Consider the following 17,363-nt stretch of genomic DNA (forward strand, 5'->3'; position numbering starts at 1 on the left):
CCCCGCCGCCTCCGCCCGCCCCCAGCGAAGAGAAACAAAACACAACCCCGGCACTGCCACGCTCTCCCTCCTTCTCCTCTCGGCATTTGGTGGTTGTTTTTTTTATTTTTTTTTCTTTTTAATTTTTTTTGCTTGGGGATTCTCCTCTCTCCTGCCAGACTGACTTACACGTTCTTGATAATTTCTCTTCCCCTCATTTTTTTTTATACTCTTCTCCCTGCTTCCAAACCCTGTGTCTGTGTGTTTCAATACTATCACAACCTCTGCTAAAAATAGATCTTTTTATACCCTTCCTCCTCTCTGACCCCATCCAACACCCCTTGTTAAGGTGAGTTGTGTCTTTTCATCACTTTTTTCCTTGTGTGTTGTTTTTTGGTTTTGGTTGTTTTTTTGGTATTTTGGTTTTGGTCCCCCCCCATTTAGGGCAGGTTTCAGGGAGGAGGGGATGTGGAGGAGAGAATTTCATGGGGAGTCAGGCATGTTTGCAAAGCCTTATTTTGCCTTCTGCAGCCTCAGCATCATTCCGGACTGCTCCCTTTTATCCCAAGGATGTAGCTAGCTGATGAAAGTGGGGAACTACTCTTCCTTAGCGCTGCATGCTTGGGAGCCACAGCAACAGCAGGAAAAAAACAAGCTTCTCTTTTTTCCTTCGTCCCCCCGCCCCGACTCTCCCCCTCATTCCCTCCTCCTTTCTGTGTCCTCTTTTTGTTTTGGTTTGGTTTTTTTTTTTTTTCTGTGTGTATGCTTGGTTTCTGTTTTTAAGCAATACACAGGGGACTTGGAATGAATTGCATGTGGTGCCGGGGGAGCTGTGTGTGTGCATGTGCACGTGTGTCTCGAGAGTGAGTGAGTGTGTGTGTGCGTATGCGTGTGTGCAAAGTGCATCTGTATTTCATGTTCCTGGGATGAGGAGTGTTAAAGCTTCCAAACAGTCCCTGCACATAGAGCAAGGAGCACGGCAGAGACTGCTGAGGGAGAAACCGGTCAGGGATGCAGGAAAGCTACAGAGCTCTCCACAGAGTTCAGTCCCCTCTGCTCCAGAGCATCTTTCCATAGATCATTACTGGCACCTTCAAGGTGATGGTTCCCATTCCTCTCCTGGCTTCTCACTAGAGGAGTGCAGAACAGGAAAACTTTACAGCTAATGTGAAGGGGTAGCATTTCTGTTCCTCCAGCAGCCTGAGACAGTGTTATTCCAGGGATGAGTGGGGAAAATAGAGTTGTGATCCAAAGTAAATGGATCATTTGCTGTTACATATTAGTGTTCAGTGAGAAAAAGAGACATGAAACATTATCAGTCTGGCCAGCCAGCAGAAGCATTGGAGACCAGCTTACTTCTCAATTCCAAAGTTGTTTTAGACCGCTTTTCATTCTTCAGTAAACTATGCCTATTGATGGCAGAAGTGTGTTTCTACAGTAAAACAGTCTATTATAAATCTGCTGGGGAATGATTTATTATTCAGAGGCAATCAAGTAATTTATATGTTTCCCCCAAGTCTTTTGTGTGCCTTCAATTATGTATTTTACCTATGTGTGTGAAGCGGGGTAATATAGATTTTAGTTGCATTTTAACAAGATGTTAAGGCATAACTTGCAGGGTGCCATTTGCCAAGTGTCGCTTAATATAAAGCAAAATAACAGCCTCTAGCTCTTTTTCATGGATTTTTCACATCTCTCTTGTTTGTTTCAAGACGAGGTGATTTTGCTTAAGAACGTGTAAGGAAAACTGGCTTCACAATGGTACACAGTTTCAGATATTAGGTCAAAGTATTACACTTGTCTGGCTGTGAGACTTGAATTTACTTATAAAATCTAGTTAATCCAAAGTACATACAAGAACATTTTGTATACATGGTTTTGAATAGGTTGTATCACTTTTGTATCTAAAAGTTTACAAATGAGCTAAAAATTCTTGTTATAATCTGTGTTTGGAGGCCTTAATGGATACAGGAACATTAATGTTTCCTGTCTAGTTAATGCAATTCCAAAATATCCTATCTTTCCACATGCTGCATAGATGACACTCAGCAAAAATGAGCAGTCATGAAAGTAGTCTTGTGCTGTCAAGGGTCATTTCATCATTTCTTGTTAGCCTAAATTAAAATATTTTACACAAGTTTGCCTTGGGATTTTTTTCTTCTGTGGCTGGCTGATGTTGTGAAAGTGGGAAGCATGCTTTGAGTGAGTTGTGGCATTCCTAACGCTTGATAGCTGTGAGGGGAGAGACACCTGATGTGCTGTGTACATCATCCCTGAAGGAATGCAGGGTAAGAAAAAGGGATGGAAAAGGAGCACGGTGCACTGGCAGTCTAGATAAATAAATATGGGTGATGCATGTTAGCTTGTCAGATGCTGTTCTGCTGAGCCCTGACTACTAGCTAAACACATTTTCTTGGTAAGCACTGCGATGTGATACAATTTTTCTGTTTTGATAGAGTTTGCTGTTAAAATCACATGTAGCACAGAACAGCTCTTGTTTTGTAGATAAAAATCATGCCACCTCATTTTAATCCACAGAACGCTGAAATATCCACTACTCCTACTGAAGTCACCAGGAGTTACTTGTGATCAGCACTCATTATGATTTTTAATCTCAACATGTCAGGATTTAGGATATTTCCAAAGGATGCTATTGACAGCAGATCTCATTTTGTTTAGATTTTACATTGGGTGCATATTGTACGTTTACAGGTAGATATTTTCTTTTACCACAGCAACACTAAAATCTGTCAGGAGATGGAAAACTCTTAACATTGTTTTTCTCATGAGCTTTTAAAGAGAATTCGTCTGGTGTCTTTTAACTGTTTCTCAAAAAGCAGTGCTCACTTCACAAATCTACACACTAAATACCTTAAGCTGGTTGCTTGGCTGTTGGAGAAAAAAAAATATGGATTGTTTGTACACAAAAAGAGCAAATCATGTGTTTGGGTTTTTTTTTTAATAACAGCTGAAAGACAAGAGTGCTTTCGGCTGGATATGAAAGTGTTGAAGTCAGGTTAATGTTGAGTTTGATCTGGTGGTTGTTCCCGTTGGCATGAGTGACAGCACACCAACACTTAGCTTATTCTGTAGTGTACTAACCTAGATTAAACATCCCTTTAATTTGTATTTTGAGACTTGGATATGACATCAAACCTTGGATTTATTCACTTTTAAAGCCTTGTTCATTTGTTTTGGTTTTGAAACAAGCCTTTTAAAGCTGTGAACTGCTATAAACAAAGTAATGGAGTGTTCAGAAGTCACTCCAACTTTGTGGACCTTATTGCTATGAAAGTAAGGTGAGATTTCTCTCTGCTGCTAACCAACTGAAATTATTTTCTTGCATTATTGCACCTTGTTATTCTGCAATATCAGTCTAAAATACTTAATGAAAGGAGTTTTTATTCTGTGGATGTGGTGCTTCCACAAAAGAAGAACATGTATATTTTGTCTTGTCCTAAATTAAAACTACCCATCCGGTTCAGTGACATTTTGTTGCAGGGCAAAGTTGCTGTTTCATTTGGATATACTTATTGAGGAAACTGTATTGACCATGGATTTTCTTAGATTTTTAACAAAGTAAATGAAAATTATCACAGGGCTGCCTGGTATTTTTGGGGATAGGGTGGTTTTATTTGTATCCACGCAGAATGCAATCACAATATACGTTAAAAATCAGTAGCATCTGAAAACATTAATCCATTTTTTTCTTTAGATACCTCTTTCTTTACTAGTTTTAAATGGTACTATGGGTGTGTGTGTTTCCATCCAAGTGTATGTTTGTAATTTTAAGATATTTAGATGAATGATGTTACCTTGTACAAAGATGACTATTTGTTTGCATTTTTTCTGCTGGAAATACAGTTTTTATAATAAAATAGGTCTTTTTCTTCTGCTGTACTTGCTTATGCATAGAAGAAAATTAGTATTTTCCTCCTGGGAAATGTGTTACTCTGAAGAGCCAGATGTTGAACAGATCTACAAGCAGCTCCTTTCCCGGTCGTGGTGAATGTGGATGAGTGTCAGAGGTAACAAGTGCTCAGGCATGGCAGGGGAAGGAAGAGGCTGAGTTCTTCAGGAATAAGAGAGCAAAGTGCTCCCTCACCCTCAACCGTATTAAACTCCTCTGTCTTGTGGTTTGTATTCATCAGCCTGCTTGGTTTTCCCTTTATTAGATAGGGAAGACTTAATTACAGTCTGGTAGTGCTAACACAGCTCTCTGATGACAACTGTTTGTAGGAGGTCAAGTGGAAAGTAATTGTTGAGAGGGGTCTCCAGCTACAGTGTTTCTTCTTTGTGGTATGTTTTTATTTACTCCAGTTTTCCCTGGATTTGCTTCCAGCTACTATAGCCCACTTGCCAGCATAGGCTGGAGGTTGTTTAGTGTGCAGAAAATGTTTATAGGAAAGGGAAAAGGATGTTACTGTTAACTTTGGACAACAACCACTCCACCAATTCCAACCAAATGCAAGAAGAGCTGTGGCATTGTAGCTAAAATGTTCAGAATTTGCTTGACATAAGTATGAGATTTCATGTCTTGTGAGGAGAGGCACATTTTTAAACATAGTTCAAAGGGAATGCTTTTTTCAGAATGAGATTCAGTGTAAGTCCCAGTGATCACTCATGTCCTGAAGAACCTGCTAGGAGCAGCCCAGGTAATTACAGGTGAAAGTGGGGTGGGGCAGTTTCTCCTACTCAGTCCACTGCTGTAACTCCATGCTGGCAGATGGGTACCTGTTCCAGCGCTGCCATTGCATCAGCAACAAAACTTAAATTTTGTTTATAGGGCGATATACATAATACATTATTGATTTCCACTAGCAGGCAAGGCTTTTAACAATAAGTATGAATCCAGTAATTTTAATTATGGATCTTGCAACATCTGACTTTGTCATCTATGCCTTAGATATATTTAGATGCTGTGGACACAACCCAAGGAAGCAAAATGCTTGTCTTCTGTAAATGACAGATAAAATACCTAATTTGTTCACTCAGTTGGCCTTTGGAGGTATGGATGGCTCAGGACTACACCATATTTGATTACAATTTGCCTCTTGGTTTACTTAAAAATAGTTGCAGAAGGATTTATTAGTATTAATTTTTGACAATCTCTGTGCATTTTAAAAAATAGTTTTATAGCAAAGTTTTGGGGCCAACCCCAGAGGTCTGATGAGAACTTAGTCCTCTTAATGACTTGTAGTTAACATAATTTCATTAATATAAATGACACATTGTTGTGGTTTAACCCCAGCTGGCAACTAAGCCCCACACAGCCACTTGCTCACTCCCCCACCAGCAGGATGGGGCTGAGAATCCAAAGAGTAAAAGAGAAAACTCATGGGCTGAGACAAAGACAGTTTAACAGGTAAAGCAAAAGCTACACACACAAGCAAAGCAGAATGAGGTATTCTTTCATCCCTTCCTATGGGCAGGCAGGTTCAGCCATCCCCAGGAAAACCTGGCTCTGTCACCTCTAACAGTGACTTGGGAAGATAAACACCATCATTCTGAACATCCCTTCCCCTCCTTCTTCCCCCAGCTCTATATGCTGCACATGATGCCATATGCTAAAGAATATCTCTTGGATCAGTTGGGGTCAGCTGTCCCTGCTGTGTCCCCTCCTAGCTTCTTGTGCACCCCCAGCCTCCCTGCTGGTGGGGTGGGGTGAGAAGCAGGAAAGTGCAAGCACTGCTCAGCAGTAACTAAAATATCCCTATGTTATCAATGCTGTTTCCAGGACAAATCCAAAACCCAGCCCCACGCTGGCTCCTGTGAAAGAAACTGGTCCTATCCCAGTTAAAACCAGCATATGTATATAGTGACATGGTCTATTTCAAACATACTGGCATTTTGCATACAACAGTATCATTTATAATGAGGCATCTGGAGTTCTTTGAGCTCTAATAGAAGAAAACACCCATGAGCTGTGTGATTCTCTTACCAGTTATACCATTGCCATTCTTCCACCTGGTGAATTCAGTATAAAACATCTACAAGCCAACCTTAGCAGTTTCAGGCAGTATCTTTGGGTCATGATGGCTGCCTCAGTAACCTTGAGTACACCAGTATTCAAAGACAACATGGTTAAAGACAGGGAGCATCAGCAGGGAAGTAAATAGGACCCTGAAGTGGGCTTAGAAAACCCCTCAGGATAAACAAAAAACCCAGTCTTTCTGGAGAAGACAAGTACCTGGGCACCATGTACTTGATGTACTTCCAAGCTTCTTTGGACTTCCTTGCCTTACAGTGTTTATCAGCAGTGCAGTAACTTAATGAAATTTTGTAGAATTGCAGAACCATAGAATGACTTGGGGTTGAAAAGGACATTAAAGATCATCTAGTTCCAAACCCTGTGATGGCCACCTTCCAGGGACACCTCACAGTAGATCAGGTTTCAAATTTGTATAACCCAGATGAGGCAGTAACAGGAACAGAAAGGGAGAATTTAGCAAATGTAAATACTTGTGTTTAAATAAGAATGTGAATGGTTCCTTCTGCTGTTGTCATACCAATAGAGAAGTGTGTTCTGTTTCATTTGTGTACCTTTTGAAAAGGTTTATACATTTTGCCTTATAGTATTGGATGGGGAACGACTTAGGCTATAAAAATATGGAAATTCAAAGTTAAGGCTTAGCTTTCACTTAACCATTACAGAGGCATGGTCCATGCCTTGGGACTTCTCATTGCAGGTCTTAGAAACATCTCCTAAAGTGGCACTGAATGTGGGGTTTGTGCGATGCTGTTCCTACCTGTAAAATGGGATAGCATAGCTATGGCTAAATTCAGTAACTCCTATTCATGTTAAATAATTTCTTGACTTCAGTAGGATTGCTTGCCTAAGTGAGAGACTCCAAACAGGCTCATAGAACAGTGACAACAGGGAAGGTGTGAAGTATCTGTTATTATTACTTCAGAGAAGCTTATCTTGTATGAGATGGCTCATGTTTCAGGCAGTCTGCATAACTAAACCAAAATTCCTTGGCACTTTCATTTGATTTCTGCAACACGACACTGCTTGATTCCATCACAGGATGAAATAAATTGAAAGTTCTTTCTAAAATCTGAGGTCTAAATAAAGCATATGTTAAGTATAGGAATATTTAAAATACATTAATTCTATATGATACTAAAATATAGTGGTTTAGCTGTATGTTTCTGGTTGTCCATCTATGTGCAAGAAATTATTTTGTCTATATTTGGACTTTCACCTAATACAAAAATATTTTATGAATTCTAGAAGCAGGTGGATACTTCACTGGTTACTCTTCACATGTCAGAGAGGAGACACTGGTGAGGCACTGGAATGGGTTATGCATAGAAGTTGTGGATGCTCCATCCTTGGAAGTGTTAGAAGCCAGGTCAGATGGGGCTTTGAGCAACCTGGTCTACTGAAAGGCGTCCCTGCCCATGGCAGGGGGATTAGAATTAGATGATCTTTAAAGTCCCTTCTAACCCAAACCATTTTATGTTTCTGTGTCACAGACATCAACTAATTAGTCATCTCAGCAACCCCTACCCTTGTGTTTTGTAGTACACAGACAAAATTTTACACAGGAGTAATAGTAAAGTAAAAGACCAGGAGAAGATAATTTATTTTCCTTCTCTTTTTTTATAGTTAGCTTTCAGGGGTAATGTGGGGTAGAAACTAGAAAAGAACTGTTAATGTGACTGTTCCTGGCCACCAGCTTAGTTTTAAGACTGCTTTTTGAGTGGGGATAGGTGCCTGTGTTAGCATTTGGGATTGGCAGAACTCTCCTGCCTGGCAATACAGAAGAATCTGGGAAGAGGACGATTTTGATGCTTTCAAGTCTGAAGGTGAAATCTGCAGTGCCATATGGATAATATCAGATCCTTCACTCTGTGTGATCTTTCCAGTACGTATTGCAAAGGCAAACTCATGCTCAATCTTCAGGGCTGAAATCTTAAAAGCAACTTCTAAATTTGTACCCTCATGCAGATTTTGCTTGTGTGTGTCACCTACAAGTGCAGCCTAGAGGTGTAAGCAATGGGAGGCAGAATCAGGGATAGTAGAATATATGGAATCAAAGAAAAAGAGTAACAAAGTACATGAGTAAGCAAAAATTAAAAAAAACCTTTAAGTGTGAGGAAGCCCTTAAGAGAGAGGATGGAAGAGGGAAAAGCATTGCTCTGGGATGGGATTAATAAGGTTTAACAGAATGCAAGATAAAAAGCACATAACAAATATCGGAGATTGAAGGCTGGATTGGAAGATAGCACAACTAATGTTAGAAGGCGAAATGGCTGGCTGAAAGGGAGCTGTACACTGTCAGTTTAAAGTATACTTTCAAGATCAGCTTAAGTTGATCTAAATTCCAGCTCCTTCTGCAAAGGGGGTCCTGCACAATCCTCCTTTCCTCCAAATGGCATGCTGCAACTGGTAATACAAAAAAAAAATAAAAATTTATCCCAATCAGATCCTTTATCCATCTGACTAACTGCTGTATTAACACTACAGCTGCCTCAAGGCAAAGTGGAGGGGAGGCACAGGAAAAGGCAGCGTAAAATTGACTTTGGCTGATGACGGATCTGTGCTCTTGGTCTGAAAGTCCTGGTGAGATTCTGAGTTATAAATTATTTAGAAGAGAGACTGGCTAGGAAGACATGGAGTGGTAACACAATGCAAGGAAGAAGCCACCTGGGACAGTACTTAGAGTGAGCAGTTAAAATGGCTGCATGGAAAGGAAAAAATATGCTAAAAACACTTAGGAGGCAAAATCAAGCATTTAGAAGTCACAAAAAGCCAGTATTTATGTTTTTCTTTGTATTTAATTCAGTATCCATGGGCATGCCTGCTGATGCAGTCTTTAATTACATGATCAAGTAGGGCATTTTTCCTACTCACAAGCAGCTACCCTGTCCCTCATGACCCCTGTTGAGCAGAGCAGTGCCTGTGACCTGGGGCTTACTTCACCTCTTTGTGTCATGAATGACAAAGTCCAGTGCTCAACAGTCCCACAGGAGGCTTCAGGCTTCCATCTCACATCCTTCGTGTGCATCTTGGTCATGGGCCCCCAGCATATTCCATGGTGACTTTTTATTAACCCAGTGTTACACCCACTGTTCTATTAACCCAGTGTTTATGACTCCCAAACAAAACATCTTTCTGCCCCTTTTGTCTTAGAGCTGCACCTGCAGTGTGCTGTACATGTGCAGAATATGTTAAGCTTACTTTTAAACGGTAACGTATGCTTCGAGTTTCTCTTGGAATAAGAAGAAACAATATAGAAGGATAAAAGTAAATTCAGAATAAAATGTCTTCAGAGAAAAGGAGGAAAATATTAGAATATGTTTTGTAATGAATGAAATATAAAGCTCCCAGGTCGTATTGGTTATCTTTTTAATTGTTTTAAAATATTAAATGGGGAAAGTACATTATGCAGAAATACACAGACAGGTGCTAAACCACACTATGGATTCCATTCTTTAAAAGGGAGGGTTGAAATAAAGCAGTTTACCCAGACCTGTGAGAAATAAGATGCTGGCAGATGATGTCATGCTGTCTAGACTAGAATAAAAGATGTATTTTTAAAAATCTTAGCTAACTTATTTAAATAAAATATTTTGAAAGTCTAAGAAATCATAAGTGCTAGCTGATGATCTTAGATTTTACTTTGATCATGTTCTATGGGTTCTGGTGTCTTTTCATAACATATTTTTTAAAAACTTCATTTTTTTCCCTTTAAACATACCTATAGAGAATTGCATGCTCATAAAAATATATGACTGATTCTTCTGGGTTATCCAGTTCAGTCCCTTGCTTTTGCAGCCAAGATGTCATACAATTCCTTTCATGTACTGATCAAACTCCTTCTTACAACTATTTAGGGATTTTTTTACTTCCCATACTCCATTTGGAGGCTGCTCCAGTTTTCTGGTTTCTTTTCCCCTTAAATATGTTCATGGCCTGCTTTTATTACTTTGTTTTTGGACTACTTGAGCTGTTGTACTTGAGCTTCAATGTAAGATGTTTACTGACTCAGAGTGTGGAGCAGTCCTGCTCGCTGCCAGACTTAAAAAGCAAAGTTCTTGCTGGACAGAGGTCAGCTCTAGTGATGACTCCTAAGTTCTTGCGGGGGATAGACAATGGTGTAGAGTTATTCACAACAGGTTTGTGGTCATGCTACCCACTTATGGATGACTAACTTTAAACCAGACTTCACAACTGACCTTCAGAATGTAAATGATATGTCAAGAGCCTTACCCACATTTCTCTTTTGGGAGGTTTGATCTTCCAGTGCGCAGTGCTCCACAGGGTTTTTTGCAGACTCATTTTCATTTGGCTTAGTTCTTGTTTCTCACTATAAATAGTTCAAGTAAGACAGAAAGAATCTTTGTTTATAGTTTGAAAAAAAGTCCTGTTTCCCCTCCGGATTAAATTTCAGTTGGTGAGAGTTGAGTCCTTAACATTTACACGGATACAATATTCTAAGCATTAGTCTTTGAAACAGGAGGTAGCCATTATGCTCTAAGCATATCATATCAGACTATCTAATACTCTTAATCAAGAATGCATTGGATTTCATGTAGCTTTGGCACTCGTACTTCATTTGGGAAGCCAGAAATTACTAACTTTTGATTCTGGGCACATTTTCTGGTTTCAAAATCACTGGGAAAGGGAAGATGTATTTTTTATTTGTGATCCTTGAAGTATAATGTAAACAGAGAACAGGAAATTCAAGTGGCCGACTTTTTTATGTTTCAAGAATTTATTTCAAATGGCTTTTAAAATGCAATGGGTACCAATGTTGGCATACCCTCAGCCCGAGTACTGTGTGCAGTTCTGGGCCCTGCAGTTTAAGAAAAATGTGAAGGTCCTTGAATGTGTCCAGAGGAGGGCAACAAAGCTGGTGAAGGAGCTGGAACATATGTCCTGTGAGGAGCAGCTGAGGACTTTGGGCTTGTTTGTTATGGAGAAGAGGAAGTTGAAGTGTGACCTTTCTACAGCTTCCTAAGGAGAGGACATGGGGAGGGAGGTGCTCAGCTCTTCTCCTAGTGACAAGACACACTAGATATGAAGAAGCATTTCTTTACTGGGAGGATGGTCAAACACTGGAACAGGCTCCTTGTGGAGGTAGTCGATGCCCCAAGTCTGTCAGTGTTTAAGAGGTATTTTGATGGTAGCGTGCTTGAACTTTTGGTCAGCCCTGAATTGGTCAGGCAGTTGGACTAGATGATCATTTTAGATTCCTTCCAAATGAAATATTCTATCCATTCACAATCTTTTCAGTTTTCTATTTCTGTTCTTTTTCAAAAACCAAGGAGTAAACTTGTGATATGGAAGGTTTTAAATAATTTGCAACTTTTAAGTCATATCTCCTATGTGTGAAATATTTTAAGCAAGTATATACATTACTATGTTATACAAGTAGTTAGTGTTTACCTAAAGTGGAATTATTGCATTTTTCATTTATAAAAAACCACTTCTCCACTTCTTTGTATACTACTTGTCATTATTTTTCTGTTGGAAATTTAACACGGATGGATAAGATACAGTTCTGTTCTATTTATTAGATATTTTTAAATACCACAATAAGTAGTATCTACTCTGACGATGCTATAGTACTACTACAAAAAGCAGCATCTGAAACAGTAAAATTCCACAGTGAATGAAGCAGCTGGAACTGCAACTCATATCAGCTGCCCAGCACCAAACACTCCTTTCAGCTTTCTCCTGGGGCCAGTGACATTTGCCTTGCCTGCAGAATGACTATGCATGTTATCTGCAAGGCATTAATCCATTAGTAATGAGCCACCTTTAATCCTGGTGTAGATATCCTCTTTGTGGAAAAGGGTGTGTGTGACAGCATTAAGATTTCTGCATACCTACGTGGGCAAATAAGTTCCCTCATTGGATTTGTCCCATTTAACCTAGCGGGACTGTGGTTTCACATTTGAGTGTTTCTAGGAGTCAACTCTGAGTTGTATTTGTCCTGCAGACCTGGGCATGGAAGGGATTCAAAATCCATGTAGGGGAATAGATTGCCAGTGTGTGCATGCACAAAGGTTAGGGCTGGGAAGGAGCTTGGAGTCCTTAGCACTAACTCTGTTCGTCAATCCAGAATGTTTATGCTGGCTTAAAAGAATGCAGCAATGCACACAGAAGTGTGGTTTATGTTGCTGTTATTAAAAAAAACAAACAAACAAAAAAAACCCCACAGAAAAAAACCCACCAGATTATTTTTAAATTATAAAATGAACTATAGGTCTGGAAAAAATATAATAATTATGTGTCATGGCAGTGCCTGATCTGTTTTCCTGGGATGCTTTGGATGCTTTTTGATTTTGAATTTCTTTTTCCACATGCTGTTGCTATGGTAAGAATCAGCACATCAGGGAGAGGTATCATAGCAAATAATGTCATAAAAAATAACCTGTAAGAGCTTTGTATTTCATGGGGCAGCATAGGGTCCATAGTTTGGAGTTATTACTGAAGCCCTGTCAAAAGAGTTTTCCAACTAGGTAGCATCTCATTTTTCGGGGATTGTTTTTACATGACCAAAACAAATCAAGAAAGTCAACCTTTTTATCAATAAGATTACATTAACTACAAATTAATTCTTACCGCCTTTAGAAAATATTAGGTCTTCCATAAATCATGAGGAAAAAATAAAATGGAAAAAAAGGAAGAAAAAAGCCAAAAGGAAATACAATGGGGCAATGGAGATGAAGCTAAGAAAAGCAAAATCAAAGATTTTCAGCTTTTGTGGAGAATGTGGGAGAGAGAAGGAGCAGAGAGTGAAGATGATACAAACCAAGGTTTTCTCAACTTGACTTTAGTAATCAAGTCATGATAAATTTGGATGAGTACAAGAACTTGGAAATACCAGCTGTGGTCTGTAATGGCATGCCAAGCTCCTACATGGTGAAGATTGATCAAGGTGGTTGAGTATTGAAAAACAAGTGTCGTCTTCAGATGGTTCCAGACCTAATTGCTGCAACTCCATTACCAAGAGTACTTGTGTACTGCAGCCTGCTAAACAGAGAGCCTGTTGAAGGGAGTTTTGAATTTACTGAACGGAAGTTACCTACATTTCAAAATGTGATGAAATAAGCTTATCATGAGATGAGGCTCTACTTTTAAAATAGTAACTGTAGTTACAGGTTAATTATACGCATGAGGAGAGGTGGAGAGGGGATTAGAGACTCCAAGTTCTCTGTGTAGCCAGACATGGGATGACAGGCAGTGTCTGTGTTGGAAGGTCAGGAGATCAAAGGGAGTCCTTAGGCTCCCTCTAGGAGAGGGCTGCTGGTTCTCTCCAGAGTTATGGACTTTGGATAGAGGAGACACCAACCAGACCTGCCCATTTGATAGCCAGAAACAGAGACTGACCAAGAGGGTTTAATCCAAATTTAATGTTTTTCACTACAAAACTGACAGGTTTTTAATAAAAATGGTTCCACTAATCCAGATGTTGCTCTAAACTGCCACCTAAATGCTATGTAGAAGAGTAGCTCTGTAATATTAAACCATTTAAAATGGAAAGTATAAAAATATGTTTAGTTAGAGGTTTAGTTAATTCTTCAGACTGCAATGACTTCACCTATTTTTGAAGCAGACACCTCCTGAATTGCAGCCAGTGGCCTCACGCCAAGCCCAGCATCCATTCGGAACCATTCGGAATCGTGCAGAGTTTGCACTTCAGTAGCATTTTAGCAATGTGACAGGCTTGCTGTCAAATGTCCTGGCTGCAATTTGCTCCCTGTGACCTCATTCAGACCCACCCATGTGTTAGTTTTCTGCTGTTTAGCTGCTGTTTTGATCCAACATACCAGATCTCACTTGCAGGATGGTTTGCAAACTCTCGAAGGAGCAAAGTTGTGGTGAAGATGCCTCCTTGGCAGCAGAGGAAGTGTTTTTCTCCCAAGGAATGCTGCTGCTTGTTTGGTCCTCCCATCTGTAAGCATAAGTGCTCTCACATAGTGTGAAGACAGTGGAGTTCAATAATAACTAGAGTTGATGAAGCAGGAGGATAAGCTGACAAAAACTTAGTCTTCTTGGAAAATCCCGCTCTAACATCACTCACTAACTGCCATCAATATTAAAGAGGATTTTACGCCAAAGACCTCTCTGAAAATCCTGTTAACCTTCTGTCTTTGTCAATCTTAGATGTGGATATTTCAAATCAGAGTGCAGAATTACTGTTATTTTTAGACTGTTTTTCTGAAACACTGTTGGCAATGTGCTTCTTGCCTTCCTCCTCTTGTCTCTGCTGATATCAGCCACATCTGCCAGGAGCATGTGAAGCTCAAAATACAATCCAGTCCCTAGAAATTTCTTTCAGATGTGTGGGTAGACAGATGAGGAGAACTCTGCAGATGGTCTCTGATGGGCTCCAAGCCTTGACAGCTCCAGACCCTCAGCATACTCCAACTAGAGGAGTCAGACAACGGCTGGACCTTCTTAGACAACTAAGAGACTTGCAATCAACAAAAGTCTGTAGACCCTCTTTGTAATGCTTTTGTTCATAAGCCTGATATGATAACCACCCACATCTTTCATGGCTAACCATGGCATTCAGGGATGCTTGGCACTGTGCAGACCTTTGTTTTCTGCTGCAACTTTTGTTAGAATTGTGCTAATTTGCATTGTTGTGACAGCTTCTGGTGAGTTTTGAATAGTCATAAATTTCACTAAATTGTTTATTTAAAATGCTTCTTTGAGAAGGGTGTTATTTTGAGGTTTAAAATGTGGACGGTCTGAATGAAAAGGAATGTTCTTCTTTGTAGTCCTGTTTTGAGGACGTCTTCTGACACATGAAACTTTCATTATCCTTTAATTATTGATAGGAAGCATTTTCTTACCAGCATAGCACTTACATACAGTGAAATCACTTTTCAGGAGAAATTACTGCAAGCAGTTTTTGGATGAGTTTCAGTTTTGTAAATTGCTTAGGTTTTTTCCCTTTTGTTTTTTCTTAGTATCCCATAAATTAAGGCACAAATTACAAGCAAGATCGTTATGCTGTCATGAATCACTCAAGTACTAATGGCCTAATGCACTAAGCCTTAATTAGTAATATTGTATTTTTAAAAAGACAGTATTGTGAATGAAACTTGAACATGCACTGTTTTATAACTGGGCTTCCCAGAAGATTTTAAATGGATTCCTCTTCTTAGTATGTTTTTAAATAATTGATATGGCCACTTCAAGCCCTTGGTAGACAAATGGATTATTGGCTGCTGGTGACAAAATTTGGTTTGGGCATAATAACTTCACAGAGACATGGCACTGCATACATCTGCTGCTCTAATTAGCAAGTTTGCCTAGGGTGCTTGTATCAGAAAGAGTGGGAAAAAATAGTGCTCCACAATCTGTTGTAACAGAGTGATTCCTCCAAAATGTGATTTATACAAGATTTCTGTTTAACTCTTTCACTTCTACGGGAACATTCTGATACCATTTTAGCAAATTTTATACAGGCAGGATGGTACTGGCCTTACCTGAATGAGCTCCCTGCTTGGAAATGCCACTTTTGTATGCTAGATTTAGGGCCTGCAAGTGCATTGTTCCATGGTGCAAAAGACCATTTTGTTATCTTCTGTAGAACAGACCATTGAGACCATTGCTGCTCTGTCCTACAGAAGTCTGCTAAGAGGTCTTGAGCTGCTCCAGCCACAGAGAATAACCAGCAACCCTAGTGCTATATCCCTTTATTCCAGGTAGGCTCTCAATTTATGATTTTTTAACACGGATAATGAAAATCAGGACTAACAGCTTAAAATGAGTTTTGGTAGCCCAGTGACAGCCATATGTTTTTGGGGCAAACTTGTTAAGCAGGGACTAAAATCAGTTGCTATGACACAATGATCAAGTGCATCTTGTTTAACTGGAGAACACACAGCACTGGAAACAAAGCCCCTTCTTACTGGAGTGGTTGGAATTCTTCCAGTTGAACAGCATCCTGCTCAAACGAAATAGCTGTTGTAACGGGAAGAATTATTTGGAAGTGTACAAGTAAGATTGGCTTTTCTTGTTGCTGACTTTAATTTACCAATTCACCAAATATATCCTGGAAAATGATCAGTTTCAACAAATACCATGTGTGTTCCATGACAACACACAGCAGGAGTTTGGTGTCATGAAACTATAATTTATTGCAGCTTTCTGAAGAAAGCTGGTAGGCTTGGTGGAGAGTGTAGAGAGCTAGATCTTGTTCTCCTTAGACCTCATTTAAGCTAATAAATAATTCCAGTACAAGGCACTTTAAGGGAACTGAAAATAAAGCAAAGTGGAATTTAATTTAAGGAAAAGGAAAGAAATTGTGCCAAAAATGTTTATGTTGCAACCTGAAATCAAGGTGTACTTTGGAATATCTGTTGTTATTTTGAAATTTCCTTATCCATACAAAGAAAGGAGGAAGCAGTATGATGCTGACATAAATTTATAGACACACAGCCTGACATACAGCTGGATTTGAACTTACTTCTTCTATGGTTTTATGCTCTGGCTAATCCAAGTATTTAAGTTAATTGTTAACTCAATGGTCAGTGTAACTATGAAAGTATTTATCTTGTTTTCAAGACCACCAATGATGATGATAAAATGGAATATAGAACATTTATACATACCTACAAATTTGTCGATAAAGAGCATAAAGTCTTTGTATTATTTCAATGAAATATCAGAAATTTTCTAAATAATGAAAATATAGTGGTTTTGTTCCAGAATGTAGGGAGGAATTAGAAAGGAAAGGAGAGGAAGCTACAAATTGTTGTCATTTATTTGTTCCCCCAGCAAACACCTAAAAATCAGAGAAATCTGATTGGAATGATGAGAGACTTTAGATCACCTGAAGTTGGAGTTAAGTTTATTTTCCCTGTCAGGTATGCTTATAGTGTTCTATTTATGGGTATTTGAGGGGGTTTTACAGTTTAATGTCTGCTGAACTGAAATATATGGTTCTAGGGAGGATCTCATAAGGGAGGACTACATAAAATTCCTTTCTTATCCATCTGAATGATTCTGCCTTTTCACTGAGTCATTAGCTTTTATGCAGTGTGCTGTGTTCATTTGTGGACTAATTTTTGACATATGTATTATTCATGTTGTGACTGGTATTCAAGTTTTATCAATGATTTCAGTGTCCAAAAGAACATTAGAAAGAATGACGAACATAAGTTTGAATTCACTGGTACTCTACATACTTGTTCATGTTGGGCATACACCAAGACTTTTTGCATATCCTTTCTCAATCACTCTTGATACACAAGCAAAATTGAATTAAGCATAGAATGGTATTTCAGCAGCAGCAAAGATGCATTCCATTCTCATTTGTCCTGCTTGCCTCATCAGCACAAAAGACCATATATACAGGAAATTTCTTTTCTGCCCTTCACGAGTCCCCAGACACTAGTACAAGACC

At 39.2% G+C, this 17,363-nt stretch overlaps 1 protein-coding gene across 11 annotated transcripts in view; it reads left to right on the forward strand.

The window, feature by feature from the left end:
- The first annotated feature begins 63 nt into the window (after positions 1-63).
- Positions 64-17,363, forward strand: part of LOC103619037 (poly(rC)-binding protein 3) — a 495,171-nt gene continuing 477,871 nt past the window's right edge. For 5 of the 11 annotated variants that reach the window (XM_017739083.1, XM_017739086.1, XM_017739084.1 and 2 more), the window contains exon 1: positions 65-328. The gene's annotated coding sequence lies outside the window, so the exon portion shown is untranslated. Of the gene's footprint in view, positions 329-17,363 lie in introns of all 11 variants that reach the window. The other 6 variants (XM_017739090.1, XM_017739089.1, XM_017739091.1 and 3 more) reach the window with 6 other exon arrangements.

This window comes from Corvus brachyrhynchos, unplaced genomic scaffold (assembly GCF_000691975.1).
Source record: "Corvus brachyrhynchos isolate BGI_N302 unplaced genomic scaffold, ASM69197v1 scaffold7, whole genome shotgun sequence".
Taxonomy (NCBI): Eukaryota; Metazoa; Chordata; class Aves; order Passeriformes; family Corvidae; genus Corvus; species Corvus brachyrhynchos.